Here is a 16884-nt window from a genome sequence, read left to right on the forward strand (position 1 = left end):
CTGGCGTGGATGAGATCTATCCAATTATATTAAAGGAGGCGACAAAGCAACTAAGCAAACCTTTGGCCATAATTATGAGAGCATCCTTGGACTCAGGGGAGGTTCCCACGGACTGGAGATGTGCAAATGTATCCCCAATTCACAAAGCGGGATCGAAGGGTGACACGAGTAATTACAGACCAGTTAGTTTAACTTCTGTTCCGGGTAAAATAATGGAGTCACTGGTTAAAGATGCATTGCAGGATCATCTAGACAAGACTGCAGCAATAATTCAGAAACAGCATGGGTTTGTTAAGGGAAAGCTTGTCTGACAAATTTGATAGGATATTATGATGTGGTTACAAAGGAACTGGACGCTGTTGTGCATGAAAGACTATTGTACAAATTGGAGCAGAATGGTATTAAGGGTAAGTTGCTTCAATGGATAAAAGGATGGTTAAGTGGAAGAAGACAGAGGGTGGTAATCAATGGGTGCTGCTCTTTGTGGACTAATGTTATTAGTGGAGTCCCACAGGGTTCGGTGTTGGGTCCACAGTTGTTTTGTATATTTATCAATGATACTGATGAAGGTATATCAGGCTTAAAGTGGCAGGGTTGTTAAGGACAGTAATGGCAGTATGCTACTGCAACAGGATCTAGATAATTTGGACAGATGGGCTAAGAAGTGGCAACTGAAGTTTAACCTTGACAAATGCAAAGTACTGCATATGGGCAGAAGTAACCCCACAGAAACGTACCAACTGTGTGGTACTACACTTAAGGTGGTAGAAAATGAAAAAGACCTGGGAGTAATTGTGCAGTCAGATATGACGTTTTCTGAGCAATGCAGACAGGCTGCCAGGGCAGGTCATGGGATTTTGTCAATGATATATAGGAATTTTGTTAGCAGGGAAAAGGAGGTGATTACCCCTCTGTATAAGGCAATGGTCACGCCTTGAGTACTGCGTACAGGTCTGGAGGCCTCATTTTAGGAAGGATGTAGATTTACTTGAGTGTGTACAGAGAAGAGCAACAAGATTGGTGAGGGGAATGAAGGGATCCTCTTACCAAGAGAGGCTTAAGCTCTGCAAATTGCAGTGGCTGGAGACTAGGCACCTGCACGGTGATCTGATTGAGGTATATAAGGCCTTGAATGGGTTGAGCACGCTGAATTCTGATGGGATCCTTCCACTTGTTCAGATTACGAACCTAATGGGGCATAAATTCAAATTAAGAAAAGACAGATGTAGAATAGATGTGCGGAAATTTGCCTTTAGCCAGTGGGTGGTTAAATGCTGGAACAAACTTCCATCTGTCGTTGTGGAAGTTGATAGTTTGAATAAATTTAAGGAGGAACTGGACAGGCATTTGGAGGGAATGGTGTGATTTTTTTTTTTTTTTTTTGGCTGATGCTGCATAAGCTCATATACATGCTTTCTTGCATCACATGCCACTACTACTAATATACTTTTTTATGAAGTTCATGGAAGCCAAACTTACTGGACCATAAAACCATGCAGCATTATGTGTGTGAAGCTCTAATTATGTGGCTAAAGTAATTTCATTATTTCCTGTTTACATGCTATATTGTAAACTGGATTCCCTGTAAACAATGTCTCACTTGGAAACATGAAATTGTTATGAATGCTAAATTTCAGAATTTTTTAAGTATTAAAATTCTTGCTTACTAGTTAACATCTTTTATTTTGTGTATTCATATTAAAAAATTGAAAAAAACAGTAGATTTTATTTTCAGTTATAAATTCAGTTAGCTTATAATGTAATGTGGGGGTTAAAGTTGCTCCGTAACACTAGTCATCACATTGAGGTTGCACTGTATTTAGGAAAAACAATAAAAACAAAATATTCCTGAGAAATATGGATGTGACTTACACACCATACACTTAAGTGACTTAAATTTGAAAATAAAAATACTAATTAAAGCGATGTCAATGTGAATTTTAGTATTCCTTCATTACTGGTTTGACTTTTGATCTGTATCATTAATTCTTTTGTTAAAGAATAAGATTAGCTAGGTAAAAAAATAAATAAAAAGGAAAGTTTTTTGGAAGGCTTCATAAAGTTAACCTTGAATGTCAAGTGCTCTAAAGCAAGAATTTAGAATTAGCAGCATCATTAGTGTCCAATAAAAGACAAACACTAGCACAATCTTTGATCTGAAGCAAGTTTATAAAAATTCTCAGTATCATCAGATGTTGTTTACATCTGCAGTAAGCATCTCTGTGAAATCCAGTCTTTGAAGCCCATGGGTGTTTCTAATTTTTTTTTTTTTTTTTTTTTTTCAAGTTTTGCTCACTGAGTGAAGATGACACTCAAATATGGGCATAAAAAAAAAAAAAAAAAAAAAAAGTCAGATGATGATTTAACAATCATCATCTGACATTTTTTTAAATCAACATGTCAGATGATTGTTTAAAAAATTAACAATTTTGAATAATTTCTTGCCATTTTTTAACTTGAAAAGTGAGTTGTGTATGAGAGGAACTGCATCAGCTGATTTTATAAATTTAGCACACCAGATGAAGGATTAATAACACCACAAAAAAATTCCACTAGGATGGAATTTTTCTGTGTGTTTTGAAATTTTTTTAAACATGCTGTCATCTCTTATTAGTAATTTCAACTAATTGTAGACACAGCTCCCATGAAACCAGGTTTGAAAATCAAAGGAGATTGAATCTACTAATTTCAGTTGTCCAATTTGGTCTTATAAAAACTGAAATTGAAGAATTTATATGATTCAGATTCAGAAGCTGATAAAAGCATATTGCATAAATAATGTACCTAAAAAAAAAAAATAAAAATACCTTGAAAAATAGTATATTTAGAAAGATAACTTTTTTTTATTGTAGGAAAAAGTGTAAAGTTTTATATGCATTGTGGCTTAAATAAACCTGTACTTTCTGTACTTTGGCTCACTCTATAGTGTATTCTAAATTATTTTGCTACATAATATATTTTAATGTGCACCATCAGTGAGTACGATCTTTCAAGACTGTAAATCAAAACCATTTTGATGAGTGATAAAGTAGATTAGCATTTGTATTGAAATTGAAATTTTATTTGAAACTGAACTGAAATCATGACTCAATCAGAGCAGCAAAGCAAAAGGCTCAAGCTAATGGGAGTGCTGTGGCTCAGGAGAGAACTGAGAAGGACAGTTGTCTTCTGAATCATAGCCTTTTAAAATGTACTGCTTGTTTGATGTTTGTGGAGCAATCAGGGACAGGACATGATATTGCCAAGGGGAATGTCTTTTGTGTGTGTGTGTGCACAATGTAAGGAGTGTGAGGAAATCAGGCAACAACTCAGCGTTGTTATGGGCCTATATAAGAGCTTAAAGGTGGATGCCCTCAAAGGATCTAAGTTGAGGGGCCCATCAAGCTCTCAGCTCCCAAATCAATGCCAGAGCTTGCACTTGAACATCATGCAACACAGTGGCAACCCTCCAAGGCAGAATGCGCTGGTCCCACAGGAACTAGTAGTTGTCGGTGGCTCTACTGTCAGGGAAACGGGGAACATATTGTGCAAAAAGGATAGGTGTAAAACAGGACCAGGGTATGTCTGCCAGGGGCAAAGGTTGATGACATTGTAGAGCAGATATCATCTTTTAAGGGCACAAAAGGTGATATTGTTGTACACGTTGACACTAATGATATTAAGAGTAGGAGACCGAAATTACTTAACAAGTACAGGTCACTGTTGAAAAAAAGCCGTGAATTAGGGTTGAATTTGAAAGTGTCTGCAATTCTGCCCGGACATGATAGGAGGAGTATATGATGAGAGCCCTGTCAATCAATTCGGCCCTGGAGGGACTGTGCAAGGCTCAAGGGGTAGAATTTTTCTCAGCCTGGTCTGTGCTTGTTAACAGGAGAGACTGCTTCTGCAGGGATGGGATACACTTAAATAAAAAGGGTGCAAGAATATTTGCTGTTGCTATCGAGGCAACATTAGGTGGGTCAGAAAACTGCTAGCTTGGGGGGATACAAGGAACTAATAAATTAACAGTAGCCGCTGGCAGAGGTGAAAGTGATTCTTACACTGCTTCTATTGGAATGAGCAGCAGCCTGGAAAACAAGATGCAGGGGATTTCAGAGACTGCTGGGAGTCACTGCGGTACATTTGAACAATTTTTTTTCTTTTAAATACATTCTCATAACTTTTGCATAGCGCATTTTATGTCTTCTGAAATTAAACCTTAGCCAGAGTGTGGCCCTTATGATATGGGAAATTTCTGCTATGCATCATCTGTTCTTTCATTCCAGGTGGTAGATGACTTTCATCAACCGGTGAAATACCACCACTTTGCTTATTGGAGGCTTGAAGTGGTGAAACCCATGTTTAGTCTCTAGAGCAAAGTTTCTGGCATCCCCCCCCCCATACTTTTCCTTCAACCCATGCACGGTACTAAGTACTATAGGTTTTGATACCTTTCGTGTTTGGGATTTTCATAAAAAAAAAAAAAAAATTCACTCTTTCCTCTCCCACATATTAATGGCTTTCTTCCAATGAATGGAAATCCTGAACACACTTTTGATGATGATAGTACACCTCATTCAATCTTCTAATTTGAAAAATCCTGCTCTGCACATTTACCTCTTCTTGAATATCTGCTACCTGTGCCTTAAGTGTTCATCAAACTCACTAAACTAACTTTTCCTCTTCCTAATTTTCCCTTCCACTTCTGTTCTTTGGATAGTCCTCTGTCATATGTAGTTCATTAAATTATAATCTGCAGAAATTCAAGTCCAATATTAACAAATATCTTCTCTTCACAATCTACAACCCACTAACAGTACTAGAGCATTATAAGTTCCAATACCATTAAGATTTGGGATCAATCATCTTCAAAAGAAAAAAATAATTTTATCCTGCAAACCAATAACAGACATTACACTCTTTGATGGAAGTTTTATTTGATTAAATTAGCAAACCACTTCTATTTTTACCAAATATTCAATGAATTTATGAAACTCTACCATCACATAATGTATCCTTAAGCGTATTCTGCTACTGTTTTAGATGTACATATAAGTATTTTTTGAAAAATCTAAGGTTCTGGTAACCAAACTATATATAAACTATATAACTGAACTATATACAAACTATATATGAACAAAAGTATATACATATAGGAACAAAAGTATAGGCTGTCATTACAGGCCAAAGTTGGCCTGTAATGACAGCCTCAGCCTTCATAGGCATATTTCTACCATCTTTTGTTAGGTGTTGGCTGGAATTCAGCTCTATTCCTTCTGCAAAGCAGCTGCCAGAGCAGTTTGGAAAAGGGCTATTTTTCTGTGGCCTTATCTGACGCTCCAATTCATCTCATAGGTTTTTTGGCAGATTGAGGACCAGGCTCTGAGTAAACTAGTCAAACTTTTTGAAATTACTGTCCTCAAGCCCTCACTATATAACATGGGATGTTGTCACGTTGATACTGAGAGGGGGGGCCCACTTCCGTGTTACTGCCACAGTGTAGGCAGCACACAACTTTAAAATATAAACGAAGTCACGGACTTCGTGGCTTAGGGCACTATCACCATTGAACCATATCATCACACTGCCTCTACCAAACTTTGTGGTTGAGACAACACATTCCCACAGGATGCATTTTCTGGGTAATCTGTCCATACCTGAAATACGTTTTAGGTGTGGAGATTACTGTTATGTAGGAATTTTTTCTCTAGAGTTGATGAACATCACGAATGACACCAACTCAACCTCCATTTCACACGACCGTGATATTGGAATTATGCACCACTGCCCTACCAGTGAACCTAAGGCTAAGCAACTCCTTAGGAATGGTTCACAGTTTAACAGATGTTCTCCTGTGGCCTCCTGAACCTACTCTGTAATGCTTCGATGTTTCCAGAAATTGTGTGTGTGAAGCATACCTTGCTCCCCCTTACAGTTCATTGAACATTTTCTGTGAAGTCACGCAGACCTTTTTTTTTATTGAGGTTATCTTTGAATAACATCTGCCACAGTGCATATCAGGAGGTTCAAACAAAGCACATTTGCATAAACAGTAAGGTTACTGGTGTGGCATCAAACCACAACCCAATGCCTTCTAATATACTACTGCCATACAAGGAGACCTGACCCGTGAGATTTATATTGGTATGTGGGGACTTGTGGCACAGTACACAATATTCTTGGAAGGATCATCCAAATACTTTTGGTTATATTGTGTATAGGTAGTATAAAATAAAATAAATACAAAAAATACTTACTCCATAATCTACTGATTCTTCTGAATGTAATGGTACTTCAGTTTCAACTGTCTGTTTCATACCTGGTGAGATGTATGAAAGTAGTCTACGTTTTGGCAATTGGCTGTGGAAATAGCAAATTTTAAAGATCAAGGTTTTCTATTTCCATTAAAGTTTGCAATAAAATTAAAGCAATATCGGAAGTAATGAATATTTTTCTCAACTTATTTTTAAGAATCATTTTCTTTTTGTTGTGAAAGTAAGAGAACAAATATAGTAATACATTCAGCATTAGAACATTTTTGCCTTTTCCACTATTAATACTCATTAAAATTTTGTATTGAAGTACTGTTTTATAAAGGATTTCATGAAGATATTGTTTAAAACATCATACAAGTTGCTATAGTTTCAACCTTCCATCCAATTGACATAACTGGAACACAAACAATTGTGTGGGTATCTGTTAGACTCAAGTTTTTTTTTTTAAATCAAAAAATGCAATTTTTAGCATTTGTTGTTAAAAATCTGTAAGTTTTCTTTCATTAACCCGACAGCAACCTGCTGGCCCCCATTGGTTCAGTGAGGGGCCAGCAGGAAACTATTTATTGTTAATGACTCACTGGTTGGGGATTAGTAGCTGTTACTTTATCTACTTTCTTATTGGTGTCTCTAGTATGAAAACTGTGATCCCCTGTGAGAGGCTACCAAACCCTTTATGTTATCCCATGTGGCTTACTGCATATAGTTTGTTGGTAGTGGAACATGTTCTTTCGTTACAATGCTAAGTTACATATTTTCAGTTTTATTAATGAATTATTACATTAAATAATTCATTATTATTACTATATAAATAATAACCAATTTTCATGCAGCAAATAGGTGGCCACGCATGAACAATTTTAATACTTGCAGTAATTTCTTGCTACAGTTATTTTCTAAAACTTTAAAAACCGAAAATTAAAGGTTAATTTTTTTTAATTTTTTTATATATATATATTTATATAGCAGGCCACACACAAGCAGTTTTATCAGTGATTTTATCCTGCAGATCTGGATGTGGCAATTCAGGTCCACAGAGAAAACCACTCGTGTGGCTGCCAAATGTCACAGGGACCTTGAAAAGAATATAAATGAAGGATTTTTTGTAATTATTTCAAGTTTACAATTTTGTTAATCATAGATATAAATAATAATAATTTTTTTTTCATTAAAAATATTAATTTCAAGGTGTTTTCTGGATTAATTTGTAGTGCTAAAATAATGTCAAAGTTTCATGAAATAAACATGTTTACAAATTTATATTTGGCAGTAATTAATAGTATCATGTTTCTATTTTGTGGTACCAACCTATTTTTTAAAATTTTAGGAATAATTACTGAACTTTTTGTTTCATTAAAACTTACAAGTATTTCTAGTTGCCAAAAAAACACAATATTTAAAAAAAATTGAATTATTATTAAAAAACAGCAAATAATAAACAGTGTAATATAAGTGAAATTCAAAATATTTTCTCAAAACTTTAGGTTAAAGTACATCCCCTATCAGGGGATGCCATACCACTCGTGTTATAAAACTTTGCCTAAGAATTGCCAGTTTAATAACAATTAATGAATTTTATCTTATTCACCACTGCTTAAAATTTCTTGTATGTAGCTTGCTAGAATTTTCATCCTTCAAAACAGGATTAAAATGAGATTTATAAAAATATACATAATAGATATAATGGGTCTAATTATAAAGAGTTCACTGCATAGGGCAGGTTGAGTGGCTTGATTCAGTGATTTAAGTCATCGAGCTGAATGAGAGACTCGAGTCACTGATCAGGGCAATGGCCATGACCAGTTCCAACAACATACATTATCTGAAGCTTTCAAAATATATAAACAAAACAAATCCAAGTAGTGTTGTCAGCTGTCTGGTTTTGACTAGGCAGTTTTTCAACTGAAAATTTTCTGCATGCATGAGGCAAACAGATTTTAACACTTTGTCTGGAAAAAAATTTGAAACTGGACAAAGGGATATCTGCTTTTTGACCCCCCCCTCCCTCTGTTAGATTTTTTTTAACAGAAATTTAGGAAAACGTGTTTATTTTATTTATTTATCTTTTTTATGGCTCTTCTTTTTCTTTTTTACTTAGGCCTGGAGTCATGCAGATCTTTGATTTCCATGCCAACCCTGCCATTAAAATGATCTAATTTGTTCGCTGCACACTTACAGTGCTCTTACTGATTATTGTGGTACTCATTACAGATGCTGATACATCCAGAGCAAATAAATGAAAGGCTTTAAAAATCAAAAATGTAATAAGGTGTAGCATTAGAGTTTTGTAAAAATTGACTCTGTTATTACAGGTATACTATTTAACACTAACATTTGTTAATGTCAGAAATAAAAGATGCAGTTGAAAATCAGCTGCCTCAGCATAAAGCAACCGAACCCAACCCAACCCACTTTAAAAAGTGTGATCAGTGGTCGTTAAAAATGATACTGCTTTAAATTTTCAAAACATCTACTTTGAAGTAATCAACACAAACAATACAAAAACAAAAGCTGCAGACAAAATTAAAATGGATGTTGTGGGTATGGGAAACTAATAGATATCTATACAATTTTTGTGAAGTCATTTGACAATGCTAAATTCAACTTGATTTGGAAGGAATTTAATTATACTGACACACCTTGGCACATCTTCAAACGGAAAATTTTAAAGCATTCAGCATTGTTGAAGAAAAAACTGTATTTCAAATTGTTGCAATTCCAGTTCCAAATTTTTTTTTTTAAATGAAAACCCCAAACACGAAAGGTATCAAAACCTATAGTACTTAGTACCGTGCATGGGTTGAAGGATAAGTATGGGGGGAGGGGGATGCCGGAAACTTTGCTCTAGAGACTAAACATGGGTTTCACCACTTCAAGCCTCCAATAAGCAAAGTGGTGGTATTTCACCGGTTGATGAAAGTCATCTACCACCTGCAATGAGAGAATTTTCCAAAAAATTCTCTCCAATTCTCTTCATTTTCAGGAAGCATACTAGGTTAATAACTGATAGTGTCTAATCATGTTTCTTAATTTTTAAATCTAATTTTTAGAGTACATTTATCATTCATTCCTTAGCCTCTCACAGTTTTTTTATATCTTTGTAATTTAATGTATTAAAGGAGAATGGACATGTGGTACTGGATTCCATGATTTAAGAGAGTAATACCGTACATCCATTGGAAACAGTAACTAGATTTTAATAAGTAATCATTTTAATTAATAATGATTACTTATTAAAATGATTTTAATTAATAATCATGGAATCCAGGACCTGTGGTACTGGATTCCACGATTTAAGAGAGTAATACCGCACATCCAGTGGAAACAGTAACTAGATTTTAATAAGTAAGTTAAGTTAAAATTAATACAAGTGGCTTTCAGGGTAAAGAACCCCTTCTTCAGCAAGTGAAAATAAATGCATACAGAATACTAACAAAATATAGACGTTAGAGATAGAATAAAACAAATACTAAATGAGCTGTGTGTGCTCAGATGACTTTGAGAGTGCACACATGACTGCAAGATTGTGCAAAAATTCATTCACTAGATCGCTGTTGGTGCACAGACATGTATGGGATTGCTGCCAGTGTTTGTCGAGTTTCAAACTGTTGATTCGAAGATAGAGTGTAGCCTTGTAGCGATTTAAGGCTTTTGGACAGCTTGATATATTTAATGATTCTAACCAAAGGTGATGATGGTAGTGTCGAGATTGGTCAATCACCTCACAATCGCATCTGGGGTTAAGGTCATGATGAGTTGACCAGAAATGTTCTGCGTTTGCAGAATGTTATGTCACCTAGGCGAATCGATCTATCATGTTCTGCGAGGTGATCCTGAAGGCATCTTGAGCTTTCTCGTATATAGCAACTGCCACAATCATAGCATGTTACATGGTATACTATTCCACTACGTAAGAGAGGGGCGATGGGAGTTTTTATGTTTGAGACCAGAGAACGTAAGCTCCTACCAGGGAGTTGTACACATTATCATGTGGTATTCACGTAGGATCTTAGAAATCTGGTCCAACGTGCCTGGACAGTAAGGAATATAGGCAGTGGGTACACTGTCACGGGGGGAGACAGCAAGTTTGCTGTCTCCCCCAGTGACAGTGTACCCAGGAACTTCATAACTCTGGCATGAAGTTTGCTGTCTTACCATCGAGACTACCAATCATACAAATCGCCATAGGAGTAGAAGCATCCATAGCCAACCTCCCTGAAGAGACTGCTAATGACATCTGCTTCAGAACAGCCCCTGTCCTTCAACACACACAACCTGCGAATTCCAAGTTCAACCATCATTAGCACGCTGCTCTTAACTCAATCAGAAAAGACAACACCATTGTCATGCTCCCCACTGATAAGGGACGTCGCACGGTTATATTAGACTGATCAGAGTACTTGGAGAAAGCCCTTGCCCTCTTGCAAGATCCAAATGTTTATGAGCCTGTTAGTGACACATCCATCAAAGTCTTGGGAGGTCTGGAATCAAAAGTCAAAAAATTGATCTATAAGTGGTTCAAATCTGGGAAGATTTCAATATCGACATGATGGCAATTGCATGCCACGGGCTGCCAATTTCCACAATTTTGTGGACTGCCAAAAGTTCACAAGCCAGGCATTCCTCTCCAATCGATTGTGTCTTGTTGCATTACGCCAACATACAAACTATCTAAGCACATCGCCCATCTCCTAAGACCTCTAGTGGGAAATTCTGTTCATACAGTCACCAACAGCAAGGAATTCCTTCACCTCATCAAGCAACTTGCAGTCCTTGACAGCGAGATCATGGCATCCTTCAATGTTGTCTCTCTGTTTACCTCCATTCCCATCCAACAGGCCATCGTCTGTACCAGGCAACTTCTAGAGAGTGATCCCAGCCTATCAAATAGAACATCGCTAACTACAGAAGATATCTGTACTGCCCTCAACCTATGCTTGTCAGGCGTGTCATTGCTTTTGGCAAATCACTGTACAAGCAGATACACGGTACGGCTATGGGTGCCCCTGTCAGTTCCGTCGTTGCTAAAATTGCAATGGAGGAATTAGAGGAACAGATATTCCTAAACTCGCATGTACCGATTACAATGTGGTGCAGATACGTTGATGATATCTTCACCATCATCTCACATAGTTCAGAGGCAACACTGTTAGAGTACCTCAACTCTTTATCTCCATTCATCCAGTTCACCTTAGAGTCAGAAGTGAACAGGTCCCTTCCTTTCCTGGATGTTCTAGTGAAGCAAGTGGGCCTACGCCTGGAAACCTCAGTGTACCATACCAAACCATAAGCCAATGTGGTGCAGGCAATTTACTAACTACAGATCAGCCCATGCAACTTGTCATCGAAACAGAACTGCACGCACTTTATTCTCTTGAGCTTGGAGCCATTCCAGCTCAGAGAAAGCAAGGCACACTGAAATTTCCAGAGTAAAACCTGACCTAGTCAATTGTGGGTACCCAAACCATGTATTAGACAGGTGCTTGCTGCAAGCACAAGAACTTGTAACTCATCCGGGGCCATCATCCCCCTGTGACAGTGTACCCACTGCCTATATTCCTTACTATCCAGGCACGTCGGACCAGATTTCTAAGATCCAACACGAGTAACGCATGAAATGTGTACAACTCCCTGGTAGGAGCTTACATTCTTTGGTCTCAAATGTAAAAACTTCCATCGCACCCCCCCCCTTATGTAGTGGAATAGTATACCGTGTAACATGCCACGATTGTGGCAGTTGCTATATAGGGGAGAGCACAAGGTGCCTTCAGGATCACCTCACAGAACATGATAGATCGATTCGCCTAGGCAACTCTGAACACTAAGCAATCACGGAACATTTCTGGTCAATTCATCATGACCTTAACTGCAGATGTGATTGACCAATCTCAACACAACTGTCACCGCCTTTGGTTGGAATCATTAAATAAATCAAGCTGTCCAAAAGCCTTAAATCACTGCAAGAGTACAAGGCTACATCCTACCTTAGAATCAGTTTTGAAACTCGACAAATGCTGGCAGGAATCCCATACACATCTGTGCACCAACAATGAGCACCGATCTAGTGAATGAATGTTTGCACAATCTCGCGGTCATGTGCACACTCTCAAATTCATCTGAGCACACACACACAGCTCATTTAGTATTTATTTTGTTCTATCTCTAACATCTATATTTTGTTAGTATTCTGTATGTGTTTATTTTCACTTGCTGAAGAAGGGGTTCTTTACCCCGAAAGCTACTTGTATTAATCTTAACTTAACTTGCTTAATCTCTTAAATCATGGAATCCAATACCACAGACCCATTCTCCTTTAATACATTAAATTACAAAGATATAAAAATACTGTGAGAGGCTACGGAACGAATGATAAATGTACTGTAAAAATTACATTTAAAAATTAAGAAACATTATTAGACACTATCAGTTATTAACCTAGTATGCTTCCTGAAAATGAATAGAATTGGAGAGAATTTTCTGGAAAATTTTCTCACTTGGAACTGGAATTGCAACAATTTGAAATACAGTTTTTCTTCAACAATGCTGGATGCTCTAAAATTTTCCATTTGAAGATGTGCCAAGATGTGTCAGTATAATTAAATTCCTTCCAAATAAGTTGAATAGACAGCAATTAGTTTCCCATTCCCACAACATCCATTTTAATTTTATCTGCAACTTTTGTTTTGTAATGTTTGTGTCAATTACTTCCAGCATATGACAGCATGACAAAACAAATGGCCCTCAGTCCTCAGCAGCTTTTACTCCCCCTCTTACGGCAGCGAGAGGATCAGAGTGGAAGCAGAGGGTGCTAAGAATCTCTGGGTATGACCAGGCTGCCATTCACGGAAACTGAACTTGGCCTGTTACAACATAAGATTGCTCATCGGTGAAGACAAGATATTAGAGCTGGAAAAGGAACTAGAAAATGTGAATTGGAATATCATCGGTTTGGCTGAAACAAGAAGAAGAAACAAATCACTTATAAGTTTATCAAGTGGAAATTTGCTGTACACCAATGGAAACAGTGAAAGGAGTGAAGGTGGAGTTGGGTTTCTGGTCCATAAAGATATAAAAAACATTTTGGAATTCAAAAGTGCATCACCAAGGGTGTCAAGACTAATACTCAAAATTTCTAAGAGGTACAAGCTATAGGTTATAATGATTTATGCACCAACTTCGAGCCATGATGATGAAGAGGTTGAAGAAATGTACACTGAAATTGAGAGTCTTTTAAATGAGCAGAAAACCCACTACACTATTATTACGGGGGACTTCAATGGGAAGGTTGGAAAAAGACAAAACAGCGCAGAAAAAGGAAACATAAGAAATTTTGGAATTGGTGAAAGAAATTAAAGAGGTGAAAGACTTGTGGAGTTTGCAGAATCTCAAGGATTGTCAGTAATGAACACTTTTTTCAATAAAAGGGTGAACAGAAAGTGGACACGGAAGAGTCCAAATGGATTAACAACTAATGAAATCGACTTCATCCTCACTAACAGAAGATATATTGTGAATGATGTTACCGTCCTGAATAAGGTAAATGTTGGAAGTGATCACAGAATGGTAAGATGCACACTGATATAGATGTAGGAAAGGAAAAAACTGACTCGAGTAAATAATATGGTCTTTGAGATAACCGAAGAGGAGAAAAAAGCAATATGTACTAGAACTTAAGAACAGGTTTGAGCTTCTGCAGACTGCTCAGGATCAAGATATCGACGAGGAATATTACAACTTTCTGAAAGTGATAAAGCCCAAGAAACCTATAGGGAAAAAGAATTCCAAAGAAGAAAAATTTAGTCAAGAAACACTTGTTTTGATGAACCGAAGGCAACAAATGAAGAGCAAGATAAACACAAGGAGAAAATTGAGTATACTGAGTTATGCAAAGCTATTAGAAAGAGACTCAGGAGGACATAAGAAGGTTTAACACAAGAAAAGTAGAACAAGCATTAAGGGAAAACAAAGGACTTAAATCAGCAGCCATGAGCGGTAACACAGAAAGAAATGATACTGAAAATGAAGAAATGCAATGGTGTATTTATAAACAGCAGAGAAGGCATAATTCAAATAGCAGAAGACTACTATAGAGAATTATACAAGGAGCGAGGTGCTAGCAGTAGGGAAGATGGATTGCAAATTAGCAACACATACAACATACCTGATATTCTTTCTGATGAGGTAGAACATGCCGACCGGGCTAGCCAGGTGGGTAAAGTGCCTGCCTGGCAACCCAAAGGTCGCGGGTTTGAATCCCACCTCGGGCTTGGATCAAAGTACTGCAAAAAAAAAAAAAACCTTGGGAGGTGCATTATGGCCACAGAAGCTGATGCGACAACAACTACCAAAAAAAAAAAAGAGGTAGAACATGTGTTGAAGAAAATGAATAATCAGAAAGCCCCAGGGGAAGATGAAGTTACTGCAGAGTTGTTAAAATTGGGAGGAAGAAACATAACACAAAAACTGGCACGGCTCTTCACAAAATGCATTAGAAAAGGTGTGACGCCTAAGGAGTGGAATAATGCAATCATAGTTTTGCTGCATAAGAAAGGAGATAAATCAGAAATTGGAAATTATAGACCAATTAGCTTGTTATCCCACATCTACAAGTTGTTCACAAGGGTCATTACTAACAGATTAGAAAGAATACTTGATGAGAATCAACCGAAAGAGCAAGATGGCTTTAGGACAGGATTCTCAACTATGGATCACCTTCACGTAATATCACAGCTAATGGAGAAAGCAAATGAATATAAAACACCATAAGACAATATTTCGGGCACTGGAAAGACAAGGCATAGATACCCCCATATATTATGATTTTTAAGAAAATATATAAGAATGCTACCTCCTTTATTAGACTAGACAAAGACTAGCAAATTTAAAATCAAGAAAGGAGTTCGACAAGGAGACACAATATCTCCGAAGCTGTTTACTGCTGCCCTTGAGGAAGCTTTCAGAAGATTAGACGGGTAGCAGAAAGGAGTCAATGTGAATGGAGAGTACCTAAACCATTTACGATTTGCAGATGACACTGTGGTCATAAGCCATGATCCAAAAGAATTAGAGGACAATCTTAATCAGTTATGCACAGTTAGTAAGGATTTTGGACTAAAGATGAATATGGCTAAAACAAAAGTAATGATGAATGAGTATGCCACAGAAAGGGACATAATGATTGAAGGAGCAGTAATTGAAAAGGTGGAGTCATATACTTAATCTGGGACAAGTTATTAGCTGTAATAATGATAAATGGCTGGAAGTCAAGAATAAATTTTGGATGGATAGCATTCAGGAAATATAGTCACATACTGAAGAGCAATATCCCAGTTTGTCTGAAACGTAAAACAATGAACCAATGTATACTCCCCACCATGACTTATGAAAGTGAAACTTGGGCACTCACCAAAAGAATGGAAGAGAAGCTGAAAACTACACAGCAAAGAATGTAACGAATTATATTGGGAATCAGACTGTTAGATAAGAAGAGAAACACATGGATTAGGCAGCAAACTCAGGTAAAGGACATTCTTATCAAAACTAAAGAACTAAAATGGTCTTGGGCAGGACACATAGCTCGAAGACATGATGTCAAATAGACTAAGAAAATAACGGACTGGTACCCAAGAGGAGCTAGAAGAAAACCTGGAAGACAACGGCGCGGATGGATAGATGAAATTCATGAGTTTGTGGGTAGTAAATGGATGGCCATTACACAAAACAGAAGGAACTGGAAAGTTGCTGGAGAGGCCTTCATCCCACCGTGGACTGAAAATGGCTGATGATGATGATGACTTCAAAGTAGATGTTTTGAAAATTTAAAGCAGTATCACTTTTAACAACCACTGATCACACTTTTTAAAGTGGTTTGGGTTTGGTTGCTTTATGCCGAGGCAGCTGATTTTCAACTGCATCATTTATTTCTGAAATTAACAAATGTTAGTGTTAAATAGTATACCAGTAATAACAGTCAATTTTTACAAAACTCTGATACTACATCTTACTATATTTTTGATTTTTAAAGCCTCTCATTTATTTGCTCAGGATGTATCAGCATCTGTAATGAGTACCACAGGAATCAGTAAAAGCACTCAGTTAATGTCGTAGACTGCTACTGGTCAGTGTAGTATGCAGAAAGCAAATTAGATCATTTTAATGGCAGGGTTGACATGGAAATCAAAGATCTGCACGACTCCAGCCTGAGTGAAAGAGAAAAAGAAGAGCCATAAAAAAATAATAATAATAAAATAAACGTGTTTTTTTAAATTTTCCTAAAACTTTTGTCATTGGAACATAATATTCCAATGACAAAATTGTCCCTTAATCATGTTATTCAATCCAAACCAAAACTTACAATGTTGTTCGTTACAATTAGAATTTTTCTTTCTCATTCAAGCTTTAATGACATAATACCTATAATTCTCAAGTGACACTTTTCAATCGATTCAGTTATCTCTTTTACTCTGATTACATCCTTTATTCTATTTATCTTTAGCTCCAATATTCATTTATAGTTTATCTTTGCCTTCAATATTTATCCTTATTCTTAAACATCTGTATTTATTGTTTAATTATTCCCTTTCTTAGTGTTTCTGTACTCTCTCTCCCATTACTGTAACCATGGTGGGGA

This window comes from Mastigoproctus giganteus, chromosome 7 (genome assembly GCF_048544385.1).
Source record: "Mastigoproctus giganteus isolate SK-2022 chromosome 7, ASM4854438v1, whole genome shotgun sequence".
Classification (NCBI taxonomy): domain Eukaryota; kingdom Metazoa; phylum Arthropoda; class Arachnida; order Uropygi; family Thelyphonidae; genus Mastigoproctus; species Mastigoproctus giganteus.